The sequence below is a fragment of the Peromyscus leucopus genome, chromosome 8b, assembly GCF_004664715.2.
Source record: "Peromyscus leucopus breed LL Stock chromosome 8b, UCI_PerLeu_2.1, whole genome shotgun sequence".
In the NCBI taxonomy this organism is placed as follows: Eukaryota; Metazoa; Chordata; class Mammalia; order Rodentia; family Cricetidae; genus Peromyscus; species Peromyscus leucopus.
This window is the reverse complement of record NC_051086.1, coordinates 31,842,670-31,856,451: the sequence shown is the minus strand read 5'-3', so window position 1 is coordinate 31,856,451 and position 13,782 is coordinate 31,842,670.

The window sequence follows — 13,782 nt, the reverse complement described above, 5'->3', positions numbered from 1 at the left end:
CAGAGATCTGCCTGTCTTTGCTTCCCAAGTGTGGGAATTAAAGGTGTGCACTATCATATCCAGCTTCCATGTTGGAATTTTAAAGAGAAATTTATTTTAATTTGAAGTGTGTGTGTGTATGTGCGTGTGCATGTGTGCACATGCTTATGAGTGTAGAGTGTAGGCTCTTTGGAGGCTAGAGGAGTTAGATCCTCATGGAGCTGGAATTACAAGTGATTGTGAGGCACCTCATGTCAGTATTGGGAACTCAGGTCTTCTGAAAGAGCAGTACATTCTCTTAACTATGGAGCCATCCCTCCAGCTCTCTGGAATAAGATTTGGTTCAACTAGAGAAACTTCTGTATTTGAAGCCTTGGGAATATCAAATGGGATAGCCAGTGGTGACTTTTTTTTTTTCCTCGAGAAATTATCAATTATGAATGAGCAGGCAATCAAAGATCAAAAGACTCCTATTTCCCCAAATGAATTACTGGATTTTAGAAAGAGATGAAATAGAGCTAGCAGTCATTTTTTTTTTTAAAGGAGAGGGTGAGAGATTTGAAGCTGGATATATAAGGCTCTGGACCAAAGAGACTTCTTGTTTTGGCTTCAGAGTCTTGGACAGCTTGTGCACAGGGCCAGAGGGCTGGCAGTATATGCTGGGACACCTGAGAGTTTATAGGCTGGTATTATAAGAATGGGCATCCTAAGTCCAAAGGACCGATGGCCGTCTAACGTCAGATGCCAGACTCTTTCTCTGCTTTGGTACCTCAGTGTCCTCAGTGCCATCCATTATTCTGAGATTTTCAGAGGAAGCTGCTGCAGGAAGACTCCCTGAATACCCCAAGAGGAAGAAACATTGTCCTTGAACCTGTATCCTTGATGCTTTTCTGGGTTTGTTTCTCCAGGGAGATGGTGGAAACTGTTGTGGTTATTTTCGCAGTGTCTCTGTCCCTGTCTGTCTGTCTCCATCTCCCTGACACCCAAACCCTGCAGTAGCTGCATGCCCTCCATCACCAGAAGCCCACATATTCATATCCACAGAGACAGAAAATCTTGTGCAAGCATATTTGTCTATTTAAAGACAGGGAATGACTCAGGACTATAACTCTTATGTACTCAACAAGTTACTGACTAATGCACATACAACACATACAAAAAATGAGAAAATATAGATACCAAGAGAATGAAATTCACTTGCTGCACAAATCGTTTCCTTTAAAATTAAATATTAGCTTTTAAAAATTAAAAGAGTAATCTACATATAGGAAAAAATATTTAAACACTTCAGAAAAGCCTGAAATATAGAGCACATCCCTTGTCACTGGATTGCCAATCTAGTTCACTTGAGACAGAAAATACCAGAAATTTGCTGACTATTCAAATATAAATCTCAGTGTATATCATCTTGAAAATCATGATGGAGGATAAGTCACAAACTGTTCTGTGCCTTATTTTATCAACAAAATAGTTCACTTATCTATTGCTGAGCCACCAAACTAGTTTTGAGCTCAGAAAAAAAAATGTTAGCCCTCCCCCAGAGTGTGTTCCAACTAGGCAGACATCCATGACATTCTCAGCTTTATGTGGTTCAGGGGCAGTGATCTCTATGCAGATGACTGCAGTCCATTTAAGTGTACATCTTCATAGACCCACCTGGGTTCTTCTCCAGTGTCTCTTGTTGGCATCATACTTGGTTTTATTTCCAGTATTTACTGGGGGAATAGGTCACTTTTCCCTTTGTTTCTTGGCTAGGAGTTGCTTGATGTTGAGAGTCTTGTGAGATGACATGGTAAGGGATGGAACCAACCATGGTGATGGAGAAAGGAATCCTCCTCCATTTTTAAACTTAATATAGTTCAGATACCTTTCCATGATAGAACATATAGAATATGTCTTTAGAATGACAAATACTCATCATGCACCATGTGCAAATTATGGATGCTGTGCTGATATGGGAATATCTCTGAAATGCACATTGGAGCAGGAAGAGAGTCAGAAAGAAAAAGGCCATAGCACTACTGGGAAATGGTACTTCATTATTCAGGAATCTGTCATGTTTATATATTTATGTTATCTTTGAGGAAGGAAGTGACAAGTTAATTAATTTGTCTTCTCTCTAACCAAGCATTCCCACTGCACAAATCCTCTTGGCATGTTGAATTACCGTCCTCTTGATGCCAGGAGTGGCTCCAGTCACGAAGGCTTCGTGACAAGTGGATTCAGCTGTATTCTGTCTTAGGGCCTCACGTGAGCAAAGAGCTGCTTCCTGAGGCCTGAACAGTGCTGGTCTTGGGAGCAGCAGATGTTTAGGGAATGGGTCCTTGCTTGTTATTGTTGAACAGTGACAATTAAAGGTGCCCTTGTGTTCTTTGGTTTTTATTTCTTTTTATTTATGTGTGTGTCCCTGTGTGTTTATGGGTCTCTGTGAATGTATGAGCACATGTGTATATGGGTATTGCTGGAGGTGAGGTCTCTTGGGGCTGGAATTGCAGGTGCTTGGGGCTGCCCAATGTGGGTGCTGAACACCAGTCCTCTGGATGAGCAGCAGACACTTTTAACTGCTGATCCATCTCTCCAACTGCTGCATGTTCTTTAATCAGTATGTGTGTGATACAGGGCCTCCTAAAAGGTGTAGTTCAGAGCAGGGACCCCTCCTGCCCAGGTCTGTGGGTGGGAGTATATGCTACTAATGACTGTACTGCACATGGAATCACACCCAGACAGCTGGGAATGGCTGCTGCTTCGAGTGACCAGTGAATTCTTCCATGATCTCTCCTGTCTTGATCCAATGGAAGGACAACTCCTAACCCAAACCTCATGAATCCCAGATGTCAAGGCTCAGGCTTAGTATAGCAGGGACCTCAAGAATACTGCTCCAGGGCATACACAGGGCGGTAAATGCGCTAAATAAATTTTTAGTATTTTGAGTGTTATCTTGTGTCTGAGTCAATAGTCAGTGAAAACTGTGCCCTTGCTTCTAATGAGAATGTTTGTGATGGGCAGTGATGACAAGGTCAAGGCAAGCACTGTGAGAAAAACCAAGCCCAGATGATGGGCTATAAAGCTTCCGCTTACATTTCCTTCATCAGGTGGCATGTTCAGGTTTTTTTTTTTTTTTTTTTTTTTTTTTTTTTTTTTATGTGAGGGTGAGTTTTAATGCCTTCTGAGTTGGAAGCCTCACCCAAGGATTTGTCTTGATGGCCTTAACTGATGTGGGAGAATCCACCCCAGTGTGGCTGGCACCTTTTGGTAGCAGCCCAGAGAAAAAGCAGCCTTATTTTTTTCTTTGAGTTTGACTTCCTTTTCACTGCTGAGTTAATTCTGCTGCTGCCTGTTCTTCACTAATGTCAGAACCTGAATTTTCAGGCTGCCAAGGTTAACCAAGGACCAGTGATGCTCCAGGAACCCTCTAGGTTTCTAGCACCAGATTGGAACTGGTGAGGTATACTACCCTATGGCCTGAGCAACTACAGGCCTCTCCATATGAGCCAGCCATTGTGGGACTACCTGACTGTTGAGGTATCCATCCTCAAGGACCAAGTGACCATCAGCTTCTTAGCACTCAGGTGTGATTCAACTATTGCTGCTACTTCAAAGGAAGTGGATTTAATAAATTCTCTCTCTCTCTCTCTCTCTCTCTCTCTCTCTCTCTCTCTCTCTCTCTCTCTCTCACACACACACACACACACACACACACACACCACACACACACACACACTCATGGGTTCTGTTCCTCTAGAGAACCCCAATAAGCTCACATGTTGAGAGCCATCTTGATTCTTTTGTCTCTTCCACTACAGGAAGCATCCTTTCCAGGAACCCAGCAGCAGGCAAGATGGAGTCTTGAGGGATGGTTATGAAGCAACCACTATCAGCCATGATATCTTGGGAGAGATGCTTAGTTGCTCAACCATGTCCTGCCAGGACCAAATTGAACATTTAGAAAGATTCAGTGTTGATGCCAGCTCTTCTTTGTTTTGTCTACAACTCATACCAGTAAATCCTTTCTTCTTTTTACAAAACCTGGAACTAAGTGAATTTAAATGAGCTGGATGGAGGTGGAGTAAGTTGCTTTTTGTAGCTCTTTAACAATGGAAACAAAACCATAATCTGTGTCACTGAGATAGCATCAGTTGTTTATTTTCTCTTCCTGGTCTTTTATCACATGCATATAAATATAATGGTCATAGGTATGTAGTTATGCGTGCATACACACATAAGTAGGTATACAGAAACATACATATGTATTTTGAGGTGGGTCTCATTGTGTAGCTCAGGCTGGCTTGAAATTGACTTTCCTTCTGCCTCAACCTTCTTAATGTTGGGACCATACGTATGTACTACATATTCTTTTTAAAAAATTAGATTAGTCTTAGTTTATATAGATAGTTTTTCCACTGTTTATACTTTAGTTATATTAAAACCAATGACAAAATTATTTAATAGTCTTTTGGGGCAGAATGTTTATATAGTATTTCATCTCAAGGCTATAGCAAAACTTATTTAATAGTTTTCCTATTTTGTTTGTTTGATACAGGGTCTCACTATGTAGTTCCAGCTGGCCCAAACTTGCTATGTAGAACAAGTTGGAGTCAAACTCAAAGAAATCCGTTTTTCTCTGTCTCCTGAGTGCTGGCATTAAAAGCATGTACCACCTTGCCCAGCTAGTTTCTTGTCTTTGGACATTGCTTTCCAAGTCTTTACTAATATAAGTAACTAACTATATGATGAACAGTCATATCTTTTCACACATTTCCACATTCGAACAAAGAATTTCAACTTCAGAAGTATCTCTTCTCTTGTTCACACGCCAACACATCATTTTCAACGACATCATTACCTTTAATTTTCCCATGGTTTTTGCACAGCTGAGCACTTTCTCAAATGATTTCTGAAAGCTTAGAAGCTCCATAAGAAGAATCCAGCAGCCGACCAACAACCCTCATCTCTGACTCATGGGCTTTCCAGAGCACAGGCAGATAATGACCTCTGCCAATAGCTCCCAAGTTCATATGTATAGTGCTAGTGTCTAACAAGAGGCGGGCTCTTTTCCCTCTTGCTTCTCTTAGACAGGTGTAACCTGAATGAAATGCTCATATCTCTACCCATAAACTGTGGGTCAGGTGAAGTGGAAAATAGACCCTATGCATTATGTAAAGAAGAAATTTGTAGAAAATACAGCCTGACAAAGCTGGGCATGGTAGCACAGGAGAATCTGTGGGGTTCCTTGGTAAGCCAGCTTATGCTATTTGGAAAGTTCTAGACCAGTAAGAGAACCTATCTCAAGAGAAAAAACAAAAGGTGGCTGACTGCCCTTGAGGAATGATACTAAAAGTTGACTCTGGAGGCAGGTACTGAAGCAGAGGCCACAAAGAAATGCTGCTTATTGGCTTGTTTCCCATAGTTTGCTCATCCTGTTCTTTTTTTAAAAACACAACTCAGGACAACCTGCCTAGGGGTAGCACTGCCCACAGTGGGCTGGACCCTCACAAATCAACCATGAATCAAGAAAATGTTCAACAGACTTGCCTACAGGCAATCTGATGGGGGCATTTTTCTAGTTGAGGCTCCCCTTCCCAGATAATTCTAGCTTGTATTAAGTTGATAAAAAGTCAATCAGGACACATGCATACTGTGACATGTAAATGTGCACATGCACACACACAGTGATTTTAATAACACCAGTGAATAATTACATTGATCACAGCTTGTAATGGTGATATTCCAATCCTATCAGGTTTATTCTCTCTCTCTTTTTTTTTTCAAGACAAGCTTTCTCTGTGTAGCCTGGCTGTCCTGGAATTCCCACTGTAGACCAGGTTGGCCTCGAACTCACAGAGATCTGCCTCCCAAGTGCTGAGATTAAAGGTATGTACCACCACCCCAATTTTCCTTCCTTCCTTCCTTCCTTCCTTCCTTCCTTCCTTCCTTTTCCTTTCCTTTCCTTCCTTCCTTCCTTCCTTTCCTTTCCCTTCCTTCCTTTCTTATTTTTCGAGACAGGGTTTCTCTGTGTTGCTCTGGCTGTCCTGGATCTCACTCTGTAGACCAGGCTGACCTTGAACTCACAGAGATGAGTTCTGGTGGCACATGCTTCTGCCTCCCAAGTGCTGGGATTAAAGGCATATGCCACCATTGCCTAGCACATGACTCAGATTTTCAATGAGAAACTTTCTTCATGGAAAGTTCAATAGTTTTAAAAGGATAGCATAATAAACTGCCATTTTTTATAAATAAAAATATGGATTTGTAAAGATGATCTAATAATATAAACATCATGCTAGTGTCTGGGATTCACTTTTGTTGGTTCACTCAGGAACTTACTGTATAATATGTCTCTATGCCTCTCAGAATGATCCCACCTGAGTAAGGAGGGATGTGGTGCATTTGTATGTAGATATTATCAATTACTATATTTTTTTTGAGCTGAGGCTCGAACCCAGGGCCTTGCGCTTGCTAGGCAAGCACTCTACCACTGAGCTAAATCCCCAACTCAATTATTATATTTTTATTTTTTGTTTTTTTGAGACAGAGTTTCTCTGTGTAACAGTCCTGGTTATCCTGGAACTCTTTTTGTAGATCTGGCTAACATCAAACTCACAAAGATCTGGCTGCTTCTGCTTTCCAAGCTCTGAATTAAAAGGGTGTGCCACCACTCCCTGGCTATTGTCAATTACTGATGGAGGCTGCCTGCAGGAAGCATTAAATCTCTAATGCTTCTAGCCTCTGGTGGCACAGGACACTTTCTGGCCAAAAGAAGTTGAGCCATTATACTCTAACATAAAATGTGTTGGAATTTGATCTGGGCACCAATGGAATATTATTTTCCTGGCATAACAAGGCCATTACCGTCTAAACCAGAGTAGTTGTGATTGCTCTCATGAGACCACAAGATCCATCCTGTTGATATTCCCTCATAAAAGGAGAGGTAGGGGAGGGCCGTTAGATTCTCACTTGAGAATCTAGCTACTTAGTCCCTTCTGCAACCCCCTCTAACCCTACGTAATCCCGACTAGCTGCTTGTAGTTTTAGAAGGAGCTAGAATATGTAGGAGGTAGAAAATTAATTTAAATGGGTGAGGACTACATCTATAAAATTTTTGAGAGGTCATTATTTATACTGATATGACTTTTCTGCTGTGCATCTATTTTGGGCCACTATATTCTGTAAGCAAATCCTTACCCATGTTCCTATAAGCAAGATCAGTAAACTTACTGGTTCACTGAGATGAATTTGGATGGTGGGTGTCTTAGTTACATTTCTATTGGCTATTTCTCTGCGAAGAAAGACTGTGACCAAGGCAACTTATAGAAGAAAGAGTTTATTAGGGCTAACTGTTTCAGAGGGTGAATTCATGACCATCATGACAGGGAGCATGGCAACAAGTAGGCAGACATGGCACTGGAGCAGTAGCCTTTATGTTGAAACAACAACCAGGAGGCAGAGAGAGAGAGCAACAGGAATGGCATAGGCTTTTTAAAGCTCAAAGCCCACCCCAGTGACATGCCTCCTCCAACAAAGCCATGCCTCCTAATCCTTCCTAAACAGTTCCACTTACTGGGGACCAAGCATTCAAACATATGAGCCTATGGGGGCCATATTCATTAAAATCACCACAGATGGAGTTATTTCTTTGGTCTATCATTGGTGTATTATCTGTGGTGAGGAGGTGTTTGTATTTTTTTTAGGACAAGTAGCATAGCCATCATCTATGACTTTCTAATGTATTTGTCTAGTTCTTTTCTCTGCTTCACTGCAGCTGTTCCCCTAGCTATTAGGAATCAATTCACAGTTGGCCCGAGAGAGTACAGATTAGTGGTTGTGAAGGTAAAATAATGAATAAAACTAAAGCAGGAGTTTGATTGCAGAGAGAACTGGGGACAATAAACAGGGTTATAATTTGCAGTGTTCTTGGGTAAAGATTTTGGATTCTATACTGTGGGGGTGTAGACTAGTGATAGGTTGCCATGTCACAAATTACCCCCAACTTTCCCCTGTTATTGAAAATAGATTATTTTCTCATAAAATATATCCTGATTATAATTTCTCCTCCCTCCACTCCTCCCAATTCCTGTCTACCTCCCCTTCCATCAGGATCCACTCCTTTTCTGTCTTTCACTAGAAAAGAACAGGTTTCTAAGAGATAACAACAAAACATAACAAAATAAAAGATAGTAAGATAAAACCATCACACAGAAGTTGGACAAGACAAACAAACAGGAAGAAAAGAGCCCAAGAGAAGCACTGGAATTAGAGAACCACTAGTTCGCACACTCAGGAGTCACACAAAATACTAATTGAAAGCTGTACTATATGTGCAGAGGACCTGGTACAGACCCATGCAGGTTCTGTGCATGGTGCTCCAGTCTCGGTGAATTTATATGAATTTGCTCAGTTGATTTAGAGGGCCTTGTTCTCTTGGTGTCCTCCATCCCCTCTGGCTCTTATACTCTTTCTTCTTCCTTTTCTGTGGAGTTCCCTGAGCTTGAGGGGAAGAGATCTGACATCCCACTTAGAGCTGTGTGTGCCACACAGTTTCTTTCTCTGTGTGTGATGTCTGGCTGTGAGTCTCTGTATTTGTTCCCATCTGCTACAAGAGGAAGCTTCTCTGATGATGGCTAAATAAGGCATTTGATCTATGAGTACTGCAGAATGTCATTAGGAGTCATTTTATAACCACTTTTTAAATTTTTAAGCAAGTAGTATTCGTGTTTACCCTCTGGGCTATCTAGTCTGTGGTTCTTGGTCACTAAGCAGTGTTGGCCATGGGTTCCATCTTGTGGAGTGGACCTTAGGTCAGATCAGACATTGGTTGGTTGCTCCCACAAGCTGTGTGCCACCATTGCCCTAGCTTATTTTACAGACAGGACAGTGTTGTAGATCAAGGGTTTTGTGGCTGGTGTTTATATTTCTCTCTCTCTCTCTCTTTGGTGTTTTTGAGACAGGGTTTCTCTGTGTAGTTTTGGTGCCTGTCCTGGATCTCGCTCTGTAGACCAGGCTGGCCTCGAACTCACAGAGATTCACCTGGCTCTGCCTCTTGAGTGCTGGGATTAAAGGTTTGCACCACCACTGCCTGGCCTATGTCTGTCTGTCTGTCTCTGTCTCTGTCTCTGTCTCTGTCTCTGTCTCTGTCTCTCTCTCTCTCTCTCGGTTTTTTGAGGCAGAGTTTCTCTGTGTAGCTTCGGAGCCTGTCCTGGAACTCACACTGTAGCCCAGGCAGGCCTCGAACTCACAGAGATCCGCCTGCCTCTGCCTCCCAAGTGCTGGTATTAAAGGCGTGTGTCACCACCGCCCAGTTATGTTTCTCTTTTGGCAGCCTGCAGAGTACCTTCCTGTACCAAAGACACTAGATGTAGAAGTATAGGTTCTATGTAGGCACCAGCTTGACATCTCCATGTTCAATGAGTTGTGTGGGTGTTGTCTTCAGCATGGGGCCTTGCTGTCAGTTTGTGGAGAGCAACCTATTGTCTTGGCAACAGCCTGGGTTGTTTGGGGATTTCCATGAGACCCCTTTGGCCAACAACTCAATTGTTATAACACAGTTCTGATACTGGAAGCTTTGTTTGGTGACAAGAGATGGCCTGTTGAAATTACCCCAAACTTTAAAGCAACACATTTATTACCTCATGCTTTTGTAGTTCAGGACTTCATAGCTTTAGGTTGTCTTACACGGTTGGAGCTCAAGTGTAAGCCATAGCAGGTGTCTCATATGAGGACTGAACAGCATGAGGGTATCTCTCCAAGGTCATTTACATGGTGTTTTTGGCAAAGTTTAAGGTTTTCTAAGGGATGGTGGGCTGAGATCTGTGTTCCTTCACTGGTTGTTAGCGTAAGTCTCCAGCTCCCGGTCTTCGTCATAGGGGCTTCTTTGACATGGCATCTTCCTTCATCAGAGCCACCAAAAGAGAGTTTTCTAGTAAGACAGAAATCACCAGTTTTGGTAACTTAATCAGCTACAGAAGCATCATCCCACCATCCTTGCTATATTCTTTCAGTCAGAAGCAAGTCACTCGACAACACTTACACTCAAGGGGAGGCTATACAAGGATGTAAATGATAGGAAGTGGGGTCTTTGGGTGACATAAGTCTGCCCACCACAGGTAATATGAGGACTGTGTATGTGTATAAGCATTTGTGTGTGTGTGTGTGTGTGTGTGTGTGTGTGTGTGTGTGTTGCACACCTACCTGCACTATTCTAGGCACTGCAAACACAGTTGTGGAAATAAAGGACAAATGTGCACCCTGTCTTTTTTGATGACAAGGACAGTTGGTTCTAAATTGCTGATTACTGTTTCCTGTACCATAATATTCCACCTGATCTGAGGTTGGAGAAAAAGTTTCTTCTGTTCCCTGAGGTATGTATCTGAAATAGGTACTGAGAAGCTGATTTTGCTAAAAATCGTTGACATCACATAGGCCCACAAAGTAGCTGAAAGCTAACTGATAGCCTGGCATCCCAGCCTTCATTCTGCATCTGTCTCCTATACTTTGGGGCGTCTGCTTACCTTTGTAGGTAGGCATGCTGCCCACCCAAGGAGAGTTTGTCTAACATACCTCATTTCTCCTCAAGACATAAGGCAGAGAGATGACTCATCACATTAAACCTGTAGTCACCTTGGGTTCTAGGAAAAGCAAAACCTCAGAGGACAGCTCCCCACCTCAGATGAGGACAATTATCAGTGAGAGTGGGGCCACATCTGAACACAGAATAATCATCCTGTAGAAATAGGGTTGGTCCTGTTGGGGGATGACAGTGATCGCCACGTTAACAATTTACTGGACCACTTTTCAGGATCTATCTGAGACCTTGATGAGTTAGTAATGGGTGGGACCACACTTTGGCAATACCATTTGGTTTTCCATATCTCTCCCCATCTACTTAAGCCTCATATTAGGACCCTGATGGCACACTTGGGAGCTTCTCACCAGTTTCTCTTCTCTATGTGGCCACATTGAATACAGTGCCTCTCTCTGTTTTTCACCATCATGCTTGACATAGGAGGACTGAGTGACCAAGTTTAGTTTGTTTGGGCTACTGGAGCCTGGGCTTTTGCCCTAAAAATGCTGGTTATATATTTATGAGGATTCCCCACCCCCACCCATAGCTGTGTGTGTGTTTGTTTTAGCATTTTATTTATTTATTACATCCTGACCTCAGTTTCCCCTCCTAGTCCTCCCCACCACCTAGTCCCTCCCCCCCATCTCCTCTCCGCCTCTCCTGCCCATCCACTCCTCCTCTGTTTCAATTCAAAAGGACATCCCTCCCATTTATATTGGCAAAACGTGGCATATCAAGTTGTAGTAAGACTAAGCACCCTGCTTTGTATTAAGGCTGGGTTAGGCAACTCTTTTGAGACAGGGTCTCACTTTGTAGACCAGGCTGGCCTGGGATTTGCTATGTAGACCAGGCTGTCCTGGAACTTGGATTTGCCTGCCTTTGCCCCCCTTTGCTGGGATTAAGGGATTAAAGGATTAAGGGCATGTACTGCCATGCCTGGCTTGTTTTCTTTTTATTTATTTTTTGGTTTTTCGAGATAGGGTTTCTCTGTGTAGCTTTGGAGCCTGTTCTGGAACTTGCTCTGTAGACCAGGCTGGCCTCAAACTCACAGAGATCCACCTGGCTCTGCCTCCCAAGTGCTGGGATTAAAGGTGTGCACCACTACTGCATGACTTGTTTTCTTTTTAAAATTACATTTGTTTGTTTATTTATTTATTATTTATTTATGTGTATGTATGTATGTATGTATGTATGTATGTGTATATGTATGTATACATGTATCACAGTGTGAATGTGGAGGCCAGAGGACAACTTACAGGAGTCAGTTCTCTCCTATAATGTGGGTGCCCAGGACTGAACACAGGTGGTCAGTCTGTTCTTCTTTTTTTTTGACTGCAAGAACAGCCTTTTAAACAGGATTTATTTTTCCTTTTAAATATTACATCTCAACCAGTTTCCCCTCCCTCTTCTTCTTCCACCCCCCCTTCGTCATTCCCCTTCAGAAAAGGGCAGGCCTCCCAGGGATATCAACCAAATATGGTATATCTGTTAATATTCTGATCCCACCCCTTGGTGCCACCCTGTGTCCTGATGTAAAAGTCTCTAAGGAAAAAACTCCGCTTATTTCTCTCTCTCTTCTGCTTCACTTCCACAAGGTGTGCATCCCTTGACCCCCCTAGCCCCCCCACCTGTGTCTCCCTCTTTCTGTCTCTCTGTCTCTTTATCTCTCTATTATAATAAACTCTCTATGTGGATGCAGTGTCTGGGGTGTGTATCATTGGCTGCTGCCACTGCCGTAGTGTGCATCTGCCCAGGCCACTGCATCTGCCAGCATGGTTCCCTGCATGCTTGGGATACTCTGGTGGTGGTGGTGGGGCACATAATACATCATAACAATATTAAGTTGCAATAAGACTAGGCACCTTCCCTCATATTAAGGCTGGATGAGACAACCCAGTAGGAGGAAAAGGGTCCCAAAAGCAAGCCAAAGAATCAGAGGCAGGCCCCGCTCCCACTGTTAGGAGTTCCACAAGAAGACCAAGCCACACAACCATAACATATATGTAGAAGACTTAGGTCAGACCTTTCCAGACTCTATGATTGTTGGTTCAGTCTCTGTGAGCCCCTATTGTGAAGGCAATATGAAGGCCTAGACTTGACTTTACAGGCTCCATCTTAAGGAAGGCTCACCATTTTAGACCATCTGGTGACTGGAGGCTGTACTCAATTCCAAGAAGAATCTCAGGAATGTGCCATGACAACTCGAACAGATACAGGGCAGTAAAGTTTAACAAGATCCAGATGCTCCTGTAGACATTCTATCTTCAGTTTATGGCCCTTGAACATATCCAGATAATCCTGTCAGCAGAATCCCCACCAAAAGTCTAACCCATTAGTTTCAAATGTGGTTTTGTGCTGAAAGTCTAGACCAATAGTTTAAAAAAAAATCAACTTGCCCCATATCTCTTCTACCCAATCCCCCAAACCACCAAGACATGTAATTCCTGGCTTGTGGTGTTTTCCTTTAAAACTCCCTCCATCCAATGCAGCTCAGTGGCAGCCCAGGTTCAAACCTGACAGTAAAAGACCCTTATGTGCTTGCATCAGAAACCAGCTCCTTGGTGGTCTCTGGGGGTTTTGCAACACAGGTACAACACTATGAGCTCAGGTCAATTGATCCTGTGAGTTTTCCTGTGGTGGTCTTGCCCCCTCTATCTCCTACAATCCTTCCTCCCCCTCTTCTGCAGGATTCCCCGAGCTGCAGGTGGTCAGTCTAATGGCAAGTGCCTGTGTCCCCTGAGCCATCTGACAGCTTTTGTTTACTTATTTTGCTTTCTTCTGGCAACAACCTTGAGAATTCAAGAAGGATTTGAGACCTAAAAGAAAAGAGGAGGTCTACTCTGACAGCCAGATGAGGGCAAAGCAAATACCAGCTGGAGAGTGAGCAGGGTTCTTTGAAGCAGAGAGGATGGGGAGGCAGAAGAGGTTGCAGAAAAGCAGAAAAGCCTGCAATTTATCCTGAAGCCTCTTCCCATGGCCAGTAAGACTCTATCTTATTGCAGTTACAGAAACATTCTGAGCCTAAACTCTTACACCAGTTCCTGTTGCTCCATTTTCCTTCCATCTCAGAATTTTGATGTTAAGCCCTAGCCCAGTGCTTCTCAATCTTCCTAATGCTACAACCCTTTAATACAGTTCCTCATGTTGTGGTGACCCCAACCATAAAATTATTTTCGTCGCTACTTTACAACTGTAATTTTGCTACTGTTAAGAATTGTAATGTAAATATCTTATATTCAGGATAT